The sequence below is a fragment of the Mesocricetus auratus genome, unplaced genomic scaffold, assembly GCF_017639785.1.
Source record: "Mesocricetus auratus isolate SY011 unplaced genomic scaffold, BCM_Maur_2.0 Super-Scaffold_100676, whole genome shotgun sequence".
Lineage (NCBI taxonomy): Eukaryota > Metazoa > Chordata > Mammalia > Rodentia > Cricetidae > Mesocricetus > Mesocricetus auratus.
In genome coordinates, this window is record NW_024429266.1 from 95289266 (window position 1) to 95306231 (window position 16966).

Consider the following 16966-nt stretch of genomic DNA (forward strand, 5'->3'; position numbering starts at 1 on the left):
TCAAGATTTTTCTAACCATGTATATTGCTCTCTTCAATGAAATTCTTATTCATATGGTAGTTGAGACTTGTATTTGCTGGTTGCAGCTACTGAGCTCTAGAGAGTTCGGAGGGGAGGAGAGTAGAGCACACCCTCTTCTTCTCTATCATCTTACTCCTGTCAGAATGTCTAAAATAAAAAACACCAATGAGAGCTTATACTGGAGAGGATGTGGAGATAGGGGAAAACTCATCCATTGCTGGTGGGAGTGCAAACTTGTAGAGCCACTTTGGAAATCAGTATGGAGATTCCTCAGGAAAATGGGAATCAGTCTACCACCTGACCCAGCAATTCCACTCAGGCATATATCCAAAAGATGCCCACTCATACAACAAGGATATCTGTTCCACTATGTTCATCGAAGCATTATTTGCAATAGCTAGATCCTGGAAGCAACCTAGAGTGTTCCACAACTGAAGAGTGGATAGAGCAAATGTGGTATATTTACACAATGAAGTACTACTCAGCAGAAAAAAAAAACAATGGAATCTTGAAATTTGCAGGCAAATAGACGGTACTAGAAGAAACCATACTGAGTGAGGTAACCCAGTCACAAAAAGACAAACATGGTATGTACTCACTCATATAAGGATTTTAGACATGGATCAGGGGAGTGTCAGCCTACAATCCCAGGGCCAGTGAGTCTGGGAAACAGGGACATTCCCAAGAGATATGCATTATACCCCCAGAGAAGTAGAAAAAGGCAAGATCTCCTGAGCAGATTAGGAACATGAGGAGAGAGGAGAGGGAGCCTGGAAAAAGAGAGAGGGATTAGAGGAGGGTAGAAGAAGACATGGGGGAGCAGGAAGGTTGAGTCAGAGTAAGAATAGAGGAGACCAGGATGAGAGATACCATAATAGTTGGAGTCATTATAGCTTTGAGGAGAGAGCTGACACCAGTGAGATTTCCAGAGATCTACAAGGATAATACCAACTGGAAAAGTAAGTAATAAGAGAGAGACTACATTAATAGCCCCAACCTAATGATAAGGTTGATTACTTCCTTATATGACATCCTAGAACCTTCATCCAGTGACTGATGGAAGCAGAGACAAATACTCACAGCTAAACACTGAACTGACCTGCAGGAACCTAGTAACAGAGATGAAGGAGTGATCATCAAAGGGGTCAAGACCATGCTGGTGAAAGCCACAAAGATAGTTGACTGGACAAGGGAGAGCTCTTGAACCCCAGACTGATAGCTAAGAGGCCAACGGGGGACTGATACAAACTCCATGAATGCAGTGTCAGTGAGGAGGCCTCAGAAGTCTCTGGGGCCTTAGGGAGTAGATTAGTGTTCACCATGGCATACAAATGAATTTTAGGGGCCCATTTCACATGGAGGGATACTCTCTCAGCCTGGACACATGGGGAAGGGCCTAGGTCCTTCCCTGGATGAAATGACAGACAGACTGTGGAGATCCTCCCAAGAAGGACGTCGCCCTCCCTGGGGAAAGATGTAGGGATTGAGCTTGGGGTGGGTGGTGGGGGTGGGGCTAGCAGGGAGAAGTGGGGGAGCTAGTATTGACATTTGAAGCAGGCATGTTTCTAATTTAAATTTAAAAAAAAGAAAAAAAAGAAAGGATTGGTGCTGTGTCCGCCTCACAAAACTAAAGCATCCCTGAGAACTGGTCTATGTAAGGGTAAGACAAATATTATCAACCGCTGGTTTTAGAAAAGATGACAGTGCCTGTGCATAAGACACTACGTCATTTGTGGTTCAAGTTGTTAAAAGCCTTTTTGTTTGTCTGCTCATTATTTGAATAGAACTTGAGGCAAACATTTGTCACTCAGTCTTCCCTCCAGGATTGCAGGCTTTATTTTCTACCTCATGATGCCATCACTAGTCAAGTCTTGAGCATCTAACAGACCTCCCAGTGTGGAAGCTGCTTAACTAGGAAGTCCTTGAACCAACCAGAGCTTTGGGGAATGTAAAGTTTTTCCCACAACTATGCGATGTCCTTTTAAAAATACAGTAGTAATTTTAGAGTTATGATTTCTATATATCCTTATTTAATTATATTATTTTTAAATTATTTTATTGGTGAACATACACAGGCATGGACCACATGACACAGTGCTGCATGGGTGTCTGATCACCTGAAGCTAGAGTGAGTGATGACTGTGAGCCATCGTGTGGGTGCTGAGAAATAAAGCCAGGTCTTCAATCTCTTCATTTTCTTCTCGTCCAAGAAAATTTTCTTCACTTTCTCTCATCTACTCTTCAACCTCTGTGGTTTAAAGGCACTCTTCCATGAACTGTGCTAACGAGTCATACCATATACCGTTTATAGCAACTTTGTTTAGACAAAAGAGGTCCCCACGCTGAGCTGCACAAGTTGCAGCCTGCACCGTTTCAAGATGCACTGCTATCCCTCCAAGTCAACTCTCATCATCTGTCTCCACCTGCACAGACACTGCAAATGCATCCTTAAGCTTTTGACAAACTTATCAGCAGTCCCATTAATTATCCTCTCCAGAAGAGAAATTGCTTCATCATTTGTCTTCTTCAAACATTTTCCACTCACAAAATGACTGCATATTCTCTGCTACCAAGTATTAGAGCATCATATTACTGTTTAGGTTTCGTTGTGTTGGGGTTTTGTTGGTTTGTTTACTTCCAAAAGTGGGTCTTCCTACAGCATTTCCAAAGGAAATGATCCAATGAAATCTATAAACATCTTTAAGTAGCTTCACGTCTATGAGCTTAGTTCTTTTATTACAAATATTTTTGGAGTGCCTATTATGTGGTAGGCAACCTTGGGAAGATTCTAGAAATGCTCAGGCACATATACGCATGCACACACACACACACACACACAATTCAGACCATGAAGCTTGCTATTGTAGTAAATGGAGACAGACATCAAACCAATTATTAAGCAATGCTTATATGAATTGGTAGATAGTGATAAGTGCTTTAGGAAAGGTAATTCAGGGCTGGAAGACAGAAGTCTAACCATGGATGTGTCTTCAGTGGTGAAATGACTACTTGAGGAGAAGATGCCTTAGTCAAATTATACATATAAAGTGGTGGCTCAATGACCACTGACATGTTTTCATGGAAGAATTGCCACAGGGCAGAACACAAAAGTGCTGAGACACAGAGTGTGATTGTGTATTCATGCTGACTGACGATGAATCCAGGATTATATTCCAGTACCAACTTCCCCTCTTCATCCTGCCCTGCATCTGCCTAATATCAGCTCTCACAACAGAATTTCATTGTATATCATAATCCAGTGTCCTCCTTCAAGTGCTTTGAGCTTCAAGGCTTTGGATGCCACCTGACTGCATCAGTGGGGAATGAATACATGACAGACACAGATACAGAAATCTGCAATTGGGAGAGCCAAAAGCTCTGACGGATATACTGCAGCAACATCCCAGATACTCAGAACATTTACTATACACAGTAGGAGACAGCTTAGCTACTCTAAGTAGGAGTTCACTGTGGGGAAGCAAACTCAGCAGCAGACATTAGAGTTGAGGAAGCCTGTGGTCAGTTCTTTCTGCCGTTAGTAGTTTTAGTTAGGTCAACTGTTTCTGACCACCAAAACTCAGCCCATGGGAAGGTCTTCCCCTTCATACAGGTCTGACACATTGGCATCTTTGAAATAACAATACTCCTGTCATGAAAAATCATTATTACCAGGGTAAATTCATTCATGACACCCAATTATGTTAAAGATTGTACAAGGCTGATTGACTAACTGAGTAGAACTTCTTCTTGGCTGTAACAAGTGGGTATATTGCAAATCCAGAACCAAAATTAAATCTTGGGTTAACTTTACTGTTCTTAATAGTCACCCACTGTCTACCTCTGTGTCTGACCTAACATCATACTGCCTATGAGGTAATACCTTTGGAAAGAATTGTTTACCAGACCACTTGTTTTCAGCAATAAAAAAGCTCAGGGTGCCACCATATAGCAGTTAACATGTTTAAAAGAGACTTCTCTACTCTTTTGTCACATACATACACTTAGTCCCCACCAGTAAGTTTAGTAGATGCCCAGATTATAATCGTCTTTTTTTTCTATAAGCTCATATAACTTCTTCTATGATCAAGCATCTTATTTGGAATAATCTTAATCTGTTTTCTTGGACCATGATTACTCATGCTTGACTCAAAATAAATACTCTTACTCCCTGAGATAAGAGCTACGTTTTTTCTTTTTTTTTTCTTTTTCTTTTTTTTTGGTTTTTATGAGACAGGGTTTCTCTGTATTGTTTTGGAGGCTATCGGTCCAGCCTGGCCTCGAACTCACAGAGATCCGCCTGCCTCTGCCTCCCGAGTGCTGGGATTAAAGGCGTGCGCCACCACCACCCGGGAAGAGCTATGTTTTTTATTGACACTTCTTACAACAGGTGACTTCATGAACAGAAAATTAATGAATCCCAATTCTATACATCAAGTATAGGTATCTTCCTTCATGACATTTTAGCATGGTATTTCACACTAGGGGGAGTCACACAGATAATGTTGTACCTTTATGTTTCAAAAGCTTATGACTGGATTTTGAAATTTCCCATGTTACATAAATGATAGTTATTTGGAAGCCAAGTGCATTTTTAAAAAAATTTAAACAGCTATAGGATATATAAATGTATTGAAGCATAATCTATCTTTTTTGTATATATGTGTGTTTTATGTACTTATTAAAGATTAAATTTATACGAACATGAAATTATCGGATTTGTGAAATTACAGAACACAATATGTATCACCTGAAAAAACAATTTATTTGAAAAAATACTTTCAGAAAAATGGAAAACAAATGAAAATAACTTTCATCATAAAAAATAATATAATACCCTCCTTGAAATATGTATATACCATCCTTAGATGGATACATTATTTCACAATTTGCCACTTTGAAATCTTACCCTTCTTGAAAATATGGATTCTCTTCTTGTCCCACCAGCCCATAACACAAGATGGAAACCTGTGATACATGCAAGGCTACTTTTACCTACATATATTCTGTAACAAACACCAGAACATTCTGCCTTTTCTGTGTGTGATGTCTATTGTTCTTGAGCACATGGTTGTTACTTACAAGAACCATGCAAGTGTTACTGCTCTCACTGTGCCTGGCAGCTTCTATAAGAAACTTTAGCTCACCTCAAATTGAACTAAGTGCTGAAAGACAACACTGCAATATACCTATGTCCAAAGACTGCCCACAATAATAATTGCATCTTTTCCAAATTAAATATAACCATGCATGCTACCATTGCCATTACTGTCAAAACTTATAGCCCATTATAAATGTCTCATCTTTGGTAAAGAAGTTTACCTCTTTACAGATTTGGATATTCTTGAGATTTCTAACAATTCAGAGCGTAAGTTATCATGGCTTGTCAAAGAAACATTTAAATTTAAGGCACTGTCTCTATGAGGGTTACTAGTGCTGTGTTGAAACACCATGGCCATACGGTGCTTGCTTATAGATTCAGAGGTTTAGTCAGTTATCATGGTAGGGAACATGGGGGTACACAGGCAGACATGCTACTGGAGAATTACCTGACAGTCCTGTATCCAGATCTGCAGGCAGCAGGATAAATACTGTACCTGACTTGGGCTTTTGGAACCTCAAAAACCATCCCTACTGATACCCTCCTCCACCAAGGAAACACCTACTCCAACAATATCTTACCCACTATTCATTCTCAAGTAGTGCCACTCCCTCATGTCTAAGAATTCTAATTTGTGAACCTATGGGGGCCATTCTTATTCAAAATGCCATAGGCATTATCAATGTTAAATAGAAATTTACAAGACATATAGAGCACATGTTACAGAGACCGTAAACTGTATCATCTAGTTATAGTTACCTTGTTATACAACCAAACTGTGTGGCTGTAACCTATCTGTCACTTCAGTAGAGCATCCAATTCCTGTATCTGATGATATAGCCCTATGCTTTGGACCTGTTGCCTGCTGGTGCTACATATGCCTACCATGACAAGTAACAAAGGAAGGATGAGCTACTTTTCCCATTGATGGAAAAACATGAAAGAGAAGGAAAAAAATTAAGCCCCTTTTTACTATTCTTATCCACTTCAGCTTGAGTACTGGGAATTGTTGTCATATTTCAGTGTATGTAAGGCAACTAATTTTATAAATTTTGATCACACTGCCAGGAATTTTGCCTCCACTGCTAACTTACTGTGGGAAAACAGAATTTCCTCAAAATTTTACCTAAGACTAGACATATAGTTGATTGCTATTTTGATCAAAACTTGAAATCTGTTTCAAAGCCTGATGTTGAATTACTAGTACCCAACTTCATGTCTATATAGATCTTTCTACATTCAAACAATTGCCAGTACATTATTCTACTTATCACTGTAAACATTTTTCAAAATATGAAAGGCTATAGTGTGTGAAATAGAGAGATAACGAAGAATTCACTTACACAAAACAGTTTGCTTGCTTTCCTTGGTTATTCTCTATAAGAGGCCATAATATAGTATTTTTACAATGAAAAAATCATGACATTTCAGGAAGTTCGGAGGCATAGAAATTTTGTACTCTATGTTATTACAATCTTGCTTTGCAAACAAAGAGGATGAGCCATGAGAACGGAAGAAGCCTGCTTAATGGCAAAAGAAGCATAGACTCCTGAAGTCTAAATATTAAACTTTTTCCATTACTACATGTTATCCTTAAGTCAAAGATTGAACTTCACATCCCAGAGTCACCAAAGTGGCCTACAATTCCTCTAGCCTGTCATGAAACTTGATTTCCTTTTTGGAAGTCTTATTTAAAAAGATCACCCAGTTTCAAATGGAAGCCCCAACAGGAACAAGATGAAACATCTGTCCTCCTTTTGCTTAAAAGAACATTGCAGAGCTACTGTCTGCTTGGATAAATGCTATTTGGGTTTTCTTGGTTTCTGAATGGGTTCTTAGTACTGCTCTCTTGAGCTCTCTCTCTCTCCTGGTATTGTCATTGTCTCCTTGCCCAGAATTTTATGTGTAAGCATCAGTTCCACACTAGGCTTTTGTAAAACCAACCTTCCTTGTCTTTTGTAATTATGCAAAGCTGTTCTCTTTGCAGGCCACATGCAGTAGATATTCAAAAACCTGGAAAGAAAACACCCTAATTATAATTATAATGAATTTCAAGTTCCTATTATTCATGTTGCAGAGAAAACATGCACTGAAGTTTCAGTACTCATTTTCCTAAAACCTCAGAAAGAGAAAATAGTAGTGCTTGAACTTATTTTTGTTAGACAACACATTGTCTTTGGATTTAAAAAAATCATAATCACTTCTCTAAAAAATGTAAGACAATTCTATTTTTACATTCACCTATCTAAGTTAAAACAAATTGAGAGATCTTCTGTTTGGACCACACAAATATAAGTAAAATCACCACTAGCTACACCCGAAATCAACCATTTGACCTCATGCTCCAGAGACAAACCAACATTCCAAACCAGCATAGGTTTGAAATTCTGAGCCCTAGTATTAGCAAGACTTGTAACTGTTGATTATTATGCAGGTCTTACACTAATCTAATTAAGTGAAATGGAAATCCAATTTCAAGCATTGTTGTACACATTTGCATATGACACAAGTAGTCAAAAATCTGTCTGAAGTTAAATGAAGCAAATGTACAGTCCCTATATCAATTTGGGTTTGGTTTTTCCACTCAGTTCTATCTTGAAAGATTGCCCATTCAAAAACTGCAAAACAGTACTATCCCAAATGCCACTGCTAACAGCTGTTTGCTTTAGAGTTGCCTATTCTCCCACTGAGCATTAGTAATAGGCAGTGGGCACAATGTAAGCCTGTGTTTCTGAAGAAGGACCTTCTGGGAAAGGAGAAGCAAACAGATGCCATTCTTACCATCAAGATAGTTCTCCTTAGACATTAGGAAAATGTGTGCTACAGGACAGAGATTCCTGCATCTGATGGTATGACCCTATGTGAACCCAGGGAGAGTAGTTGAACTCCTGCCTCTGACAGTATAGTCTTATAAGAACACAGGTAGAGTACTTCAACTGTTGTTCCTCATGTGGACACAAGTAAGGGATCCCAGTTCTTATATCTAACGAGATGAGGATGTGGATGCTTTAACCATTGAAACAGAATCGGGTTTTCTCAAAGAAAAACTGAAGGGGAGAAAAAACAATTTCTCTGGAGAAAATTTCAGTGATCCATTCATTCCTCTCAATTTGATACTGAAAACACTGTGGTTAAAGAGCATACATCTTGAACATAAAAGGAAAATGTCCCATTTGGGTCCCACCTGTACTTCGTGATTTACCAGTAGCAGCTAACAAAAAAGAAATAAAGTATAAGAGTGAATCAAATGTGTAAGCAGAGAGAATAATGGGAGCAGATGCAATAAACAGCAAGCTTTTATAAAAAGCCATCATGCCAGGAAAGAATTGATTGCTTTTATACTAGGAAAGAATTCCAAATGGAGGCCTGGAGATACACATTAACATTTGAGGTTAAGCATTTAACTTAGTATCTCAAAAGACAATGAGTCATGGCTAACAGTGCAGCCCACTGGTAGGGTATAGACTTAGCATGATTGAGGCCCAAGCTACAATACTCTGCACCTCCTACCCCGCAAAAGAAAAGGTAATGAATTAACTCAGAAGAACTTCTGAATAAAAACCACTTGCATAAAACTGTAGGTGATTTGAATATATTCTTGAAACGTTGAACATGTTTTAAAATAAGGATGACACTGCCTCTGCCTTTGGACAATTCACAGCAAATGAACTAGCACAGTCCAGGAAACAAGACATACTGGACAATACTTTTCCCAGTAGTCAGAATCTAAATTTCAAAGATTGGGAAAGGCTCACAAACTTTCTTGTAGTGCTGACATTTAATGTTCTCTTTTGGTCTAAAAGCATGTTAACTTACAATATCAGATACCTGAAAAGTAGACCACCTATTACTATAAACTGGCTTAAGGCCTAAAAGTTTTAGTTATATTAGCTTTTAATTTTTCAGACACAATGTCTCAATTTTTCATAAATATTATCAAAGAATACAACCTAACAGAAGTACTTTTTTTTTGGGTTTTCGCGACAGGGTTTCTTTTTATTATTTTGGAGGCTGTGCTGGAACTCGCTGTGTAGAACAGGCTGGCCTTGAACTCACAGAAATCTGCCTTATTCTGCCTCCAGAGTGCTGTGATTAAAGGCATGTGCCACCAATGCCAGGCTCAGAAGTACTTTTTAAAAATAAAAATACCTCTAAACTGATTCTAATCCTTTTATATTTAAATAGTACTTCCATACGGTGAAAAATATTTGTTTCTGGACGCTTTCTCACAAATGGGCTGGATACATCACGATGTTCTGCTTTTACTTTTCTGAGGAACTGCTGTACAATTCGTTATAAAAATGACTGTCCCTTTGATAGTTCTCTTATCTGTAAAATGAGAATAATCTCATGCTGCTTCACTTACAAGGTTTTGTGAGGGGCTGAAGCAATGTGTAAAATGTTTATAAATCGCCAAGTACCTTGTTAACATTAGCGACCATCACTGTGCTGAGGAAAGTCAAAGATATCATGTTAATGGATTCAGTTTCTCATTTACAGACTTGCAGGGGAGATAGACAGAAAAAAGAAATGCAGAATACGCAAATAAAAGGCACTTAGTTAAACTGGGCTTTGGTGGCACATACCTTTAATGCCAGCACTCAGGAGGCAGGGGCAGTTGAATCTCTGTGAGTGCAAGGCCAGCCTGGTTTACAGAGTGAGTGCCAGGACAGCTTCATTAATCACCTTTCAACATGCTTGTAGCTCTTCCTATGATAAGCTAGCTATTTTTAAAAGATAAGATTTCTGTGAAATTACATTCAGAAAATTAAATAATTTGCAATATTCAAACTGCAGTTATGGATTTGTGACACAAGATCAAAGGCAAGCAGAGGAAGTCTGCCTAAATGATCCAATTGTTCACTGTTAAACTGGTATGTTGAAGAAATAATTTTGATGCCATTAGGAAGTTTCAGCTACCAGTAACTATTCAGATTTTTAGTTTAAAATTCTACATATGTTTTCATTTGTTGAAAATCTGACAACTGACTAACTGAGTAAATTTCTTCTGTTTTTAAAATTCCAGTGGCTTACTCTGCTAGCATAGGAGATTTAAAAAACTATAAGGTTAACAGGAATGGTGTGTTTATGATGAGGGTAACCAACTTCTTTCTGATTGAAATTAAAGTCTGCTCTACAGGAAGGAACTCTGGCCTAGTACTGTAAATTTTGCTAAGCCTATTAGCCATAAAGGTCACAGATTCTAGAGGGAAATCCTGACTCCTCATGCTCACGCAAAAATAGATGTCCAAATATATATTCTCTGTCTCTCTGTCTCTCTGTCTCTCTGTCTCTCTGCCTCTCTCTCTCTCTCTTTCTCTCTCTCTCTCTCTCTCTCTCTCTCTCTCTCTCATATACACACAAAGTAAAGATGAAGGAAGGTTTCAGAGGAAGAAGGAGTAAGAATGACAAAATTTCACTTTGTAAATATGTAAAACTGTCCAAGAATTAAAAGCATAGGAAATATTGTACAGGTAGGTGAGCTTTTAGCATTCATAAAGACTTGGTAGTTACAACGAATGTAGAAATATAAAAGCAAGCAGAGTTATAATGTGAATCCCCCTGTTCTTGCAGTATGGCATTGGCATGAAGTAATTTTACACTGAGCTTGGTGATGCACAATTGATGGCAGGGAAATAAAGAGTTAACCAGACACAAGATAAAGATAAGTAGATGTTTTATTGGCAACAACTTACACAGATAAGAGTAAATAACCGCCACAGTCTTCCTGCCCTAGAAGATGCAGTCTCTGACCTTCTGATGCTCTGTGCAGTCCAAGAGAGCAGATGCCCACAGGTACTCTATATTAAAGTGATCACATCCTCACCTGAAAGCACGTCCAAGGGGTATGTGGCTACTTCTCCAAGTTCAATGGCAAGGCAAGATGCCATTACACACAACTATAATCACAGAACTCAGAAGGGTTATACATGAGGATAATGAGTTTAGGAAGCATTCTACATAGCAAAACCATACAAGCCCGAGAGACAGAAAATTCCAGGGGAAGAAGAGGAAGGAAGAAAATAAATAAAAATTGATGCAAGCAATTGTTCATTAATAAAGGTTGCATGAAAGAAACAAAATATTAATATAACCATTTCCATAAGGAGAGTATTCATAAGGAATTGAGCATTTTCAGAATTATCAAAAGGTACAGGGAAATTATTCAGGGAGTTAGAATTACAGTTATTCAGCTAGGTCCATGAAGTTTGGGATGGTGAGTGTAACCACTGGATCTCCACACTTACAGGTTGGTGACCAGAGAGTAGAACATGGCTTTTAATATTGAAAATACACTCACCTTTAGGACCAGTTTGCCTACTAACCTCAGACAAGAAGGAATTCATCTCCTTTTCCATCTCACATCTGTCTAACTGAAAACAAAATATACCATCATCCATGCTAAAAAGAATTCCAAGAAATATAGTTCACAGATTTTATATGTTTTTGGTTGGGGTGCAAAAGTAAATAAAAGTGAATTCTGAGCACAAAAAACTATCTTTAACTCAATGTGTGGTGCACATGGCATCTCTGCATGCTATAAGCAAATTTAAGCTTTTCAAAGATTAGAATATATGAGAGGTTTTTTTTTCTTTTAAGGAGTACTTATCCAGAGAAGACAAGACATATATAAAGAGTCAGACATCAGCAGAAGAGAATCACTAGTATTCAGTACAGATGAAATCAGCAATGACAATAAATATAAAGTTTTGTGAATGTGGAAAGGGAGAAGAAAATGGATGTTGAGCTATATGAGGTACAAATAACATGATTTTCCTTAGTGCTATCCCAGTTATTTCAGTAACATAGATGACAAAACTGCTATGAAAAATAATTGGAGTTTACACTTCCTCCAGGGACAAAGCTCCTTTGCACTTCAACTAGATCCCACATAATTTTCTGAAACTAAGTGAGCATTTCAACAGCACTTGATCTTGAAAATAGAATCCATCATAACAGAATGAATTCTCCTCATCCTGTTGGGTTACCAGAATGTGAAAACTAGAACACAATATGCAAAAAACTTTGATAAAACGGGCACAAAATTAGGACTTTAAAGAACAGGAAAGTTGCCTCAGAAGGAAGAGGAAAGATAAAAATCTATCGCAGGCATTGGGGAAAGAGAAATCATTAATTCAAACCCATTGATCATTATGAGGAGCCACTAGAGAATCTCAAAACTAATAGTCTATGAGACAAAGAAGACTTTACCTCTTCTTGCAAAATCACAGAGGGTTGGAAGTGGGTGTTCCACTGAGCTCTAGATTTCCTTGAGGCACTCCTTATGAGCTTCTAGAAAGTAATCAATACTCAGAAAATTTCAAGGAGACTGCCTCCATGGAGATAGTGACTCTGAGGGTGTAAAATGACTTTCACCACCAATATGAGAACATACTTACTAGAGGTCCTGTTTTGGGCTCATTACAGGCATCTCTAATTATCCATGGCAACCATGGCAACTACAGAATCCACAGTGTTGGCAAAAGTTCGGCATTTCCTATTAACTCAGAGCTTTTATCTTTCCTTCCCAAAACTCATCTACATTCCCCATTTTAGGCCTTCCTACACACTGGATATTCTATTGTGATGATCAGCTCAGCAAGGGATTTGGCCCATGAGCCACCATTCCTGAAATAAACACATTTCTTCCAAATGCAAAATATCTGTCACTCTTATGGACTTTATCAGATAATTACTGGCTATTATTACAAAATAGGATTAATTTTGAAGAAAACTATATGGGATATTTTACAGCCAGATGAGGGGTATCTGGCTCTAGATAGTTGGTTTTGTACAATTTGTATTAGGGATGTTTTAGAATAAATTTCAAAGCCTGAAGCATATTCATAAAGAAAAATGTAATACAATAGAAAATATTCAGGCCCAAATAAAAATTTAACATTTACCATATTTTAATTTATTTTCCTTGACCAAATCTTTCAAGTTTTCTGACTCATAGCTCCCCTACAATGTTGTATGGCATTATTCCTAGAGAAATGGGAACAAATATCTGCTCTTCTAATAGTAACAAATGAGAGACCAAATTAAACAAACCACTAAAATCCAACATGATAAAACAATGACTTTACTGGTGTTACTTACTGGAATGTGAGTGAATGATTGCCTATAGGACCATAAAAAAATCTTTAAAAAAACTAGATTCAAGCAATATGTGTCCACTAACCGAGCCCTACAGAAAATTTTGGAAGGAAACCTCCAACCCAAGAAAGCTAACTACAACCAGAAAAACATAGTCATTAGAGAATCCCTCTCTACCAACAGCCAAAAGAACAAAGGGGTGAAATTCCACACATAATTCCAACAACAACAACCATTGCAAATCGAAGAAGGATGAGAAATCAATGGTCATTAATATCCCTCAATATTAATGGCCTTAACTCACCCATAAAAAGACACAGACTAGCAAAATGGATTCGAAGACAGAACCCTTCCTTCTGCTGCATACAAGAAACACACCTCACCCACAAAGACAGACATTACCTGAGAGTTAAAGGTTGGGAAAAAATTTTTCAATCAAATGGACCCAAGAAACAAGCAGGGGTAGCAATCCTAATATCTAACAAACTGGACTTTAAAATAAAATCAATCAAAAGAGATGAAGGAGGTCATTACATACTCATCACAGGTGAAACCCACCAAGATGAAGTATCTATCCTGAACATCTATGCCCCTAATACAAAGGCATCCACATTCGTTAAAGAAACATTATTAGAACTTAAATCTCATCTAAAGCCCCACACAGTTATAGTGGCAGATTTCAACACACCACTCTCACCACTAGACAGGAACACCAGACAGAAACTCAACAAAGAAGCAAAGGGTCTAATAGAAGTAATGACCCAACTGGGATTAACAGATATCTATAGAACATTTCATCCACATAAAAAAGAATATACCTTCTTCTCACCACCACATGGAACCTTCTCAAAAATCGACCACATACTTGGCAACATATCAAACCTCAGCAGCTACAGAAAAATTGGAATAACTCCATGCATCTTATCAGACCACCATGCTTTAAAATTAGAATTCAACAACAACACAAACTGCAGAAAACCTACAAACTCATGGAAATTGAATAATGCTCAACTGCACCATCCCTGGGTCAAAGAGGAAATAAAAAAAGGAATTAAAGACTTCCTCGAATTCAATGAGAATGAAGACACAACATACCCAAACCTATGGGACACTTTGAAAGCAGTGCTACGGGGGAAGTTCATAGCGCTAAGTGCTCACATGGAAAAACAGGGGAACAGTTATACCAGAGAATTAACATCACAGGTGAAAGCTCTAGAACACAAAGAAGCACACTCCCCCAGGAGGAGTAGACGCCAGGAAATAATCAAATTGAGGGCTGAAATCAATAAAGTACAAACCAGGAAAACAATACAAAGAATCAATGCAACGAAGAGTTGGCTCTTTGAGAAAATCAACAAGATAGACAAACCTTTGGCCAAACTTACCAAACAGCAGAGAGTGAACACGCAAATTAACAAAATCAGAAATGAAAAGGGGGACATAACAACAAACTCTGAGGAAATCCAGAGAATCATTAGGTCATACTTTGAAAACCTATACTCCACAAAATTCGAAAATTTAAAGGAAATGGATGACTTCCTGGATAGCTATCACTTGCCAAAACTAAATCAAGAACAGATAAGCAATTTAAATAGACCTATAACCCCTATGGAAATAGAAGCAGTCATCAAAAGTCTCCCAACCAAAAAAAGTCCAGGTCCAGATGGCCTCAGTGCAGAATTCTACCAGAAATTCAAAGAACAGCTTATACCAATTCTTCTCAAAGTGTTCCACACTATAGAAGCAGAAGGGTCTTTGCCAAACTCTTTCTATGAGGCTTCAATAACCTTGATCCCCAAGCCACACAAAGACACAACTAAGAAAGAGAACTTTAGACCAATATCCCTCATGAACATTGATGAAAAAATACTCAATAAAATACTGGCAAATCGGATCCAAGAACACATCAAAACAATCATTCACCACGATCAAGTAGGTTTCATCCCAGGGATGCAGGGATGGTTCAACATACGAAAATCCATCAACGTAATCCACCATATAAGCAAGCTGAAAAACAAAAAAATCACATGATCATCTCACTAGATGCTGAAAAAGCCTTTGACAAAATCCAAGACCCCTTCATGATAAAGGTCTTGGAGAGATCTGGGATAACAGGGGCATACTTAAACATAATAAAAGCTATATACAGTAAACCAACAGCCAAGATCAAACTAAATGGACAGAAACTCAACGCAATTCCTCTAAAATCAGGAACAAAACAAGGCTGTCCACTCTCTCCATACCTTTTCAACATGGTACTTGAAGTTCTAGCTATTACAATATGACAACAAAGGGGGGTCAAGGGGATACAAATTGGGAAAGAAGAGGTCAAACTTTCACTGTTTGCAGACGATATGATAGTTTACATCAATGACCCAAAGAACTCTACCAGGGAACTCTTACCGCTGATTAACACCTTCAGCAAAGTGGCAGGCTACAAGATCAACTCAAGAAAATCAGTAGCCCTACTATATACAGATGATAAAAGGGCTGAAAGAGATATCAGAGAAACATCACCCTTTACAATTGCCACAAACAACATAAAATACCTTGGGGTAATGCTAACCAAATAAGTGAAAGACCTGTATCGTAAGAACTTTGAATCTTTAAAGAAAGAAATTAAAGAAGCCCTCAGAAAATGGAAAGATCTCCCATGCTCTTGGATAGGTAGAATCAATGTAGTAAAAATGGCAATCCTGCCAAAAGCAATCTACAGATTCAATGCAATCCCCATTAAAATCCCAGCACAATTCTTCACAGACCTTGAAAGAACAATAATCAATTTTGTATGGAAATACAAAAGACCCAGGATAGCCAAAACAACCCTGTTCAACAAGGCAACGTCCGGAGGCATCACCATCCCTGACCTCAAGCTCTATTATAGCGCTACAGTCCTGAAAACAGCTTGGTATTGGCACAAAAATAGACAGGTAGACCAATGGAATCAAATTGAAAACCCGGGTATTAACCCACACACGTACGAACATCTGATCTTTGACAAAGAAGCTAAAAATATACAATGGAATAAAGAAAGCATCTTCAACAAATGGTGCTGGCATAACTGGAGACTGGCATGTAGAAGAATGCGGATCGATCCATGTTTATCGCCATGCACAAAACTTAAGTCCAAATGGATCGAGGACCTCAACATAAATCCAGCCACACTCAACCTTTTAGAAGAGAAAGTGGGTGGTACCCTTGAACGAATTGGTACAGGAGACAGCTTCCTGAACATAACACCAGTAGCACAGACAGTGAGATCAACAATTAATAAATGGGACCTACTGAAACTGAGAAGCTTCTGTAAGGCAAAGGACACAGTCAGCAAGACAAAAAGGCAGCCCACAGAATGGGAAAAAATATTCACTAATCCCACATCTGACAGAGGGTTCATCTCCAAAATTTACAAAGAACTCAAGAAGCAAGTCTCCAAAACATCAAAGGACCCAATTAAAAAGTGGGCTGCAGAACTACATAGAGAGTTTTCAATAGAGGAGTCTAAAATGGCTAAGAGGCACTTGAGAAAGTGCTCAACATCCTTAGCCATCCGGGAAATGCAAATCAAAACAACTCTGAGATACCATCTCACTCCTGTCAGAATGGCTAAAATCAAAAACACCAATGACAATTTATGCTGGAGAGGATGTGGTGAAAGAGGGACACTCCTCCATTGCTGGTGGGAGTGCCAACTGGTTCAGCCACTTTGGAAATCAGTATGGAGATTCCTCAGAAAAATGTGAATAAACC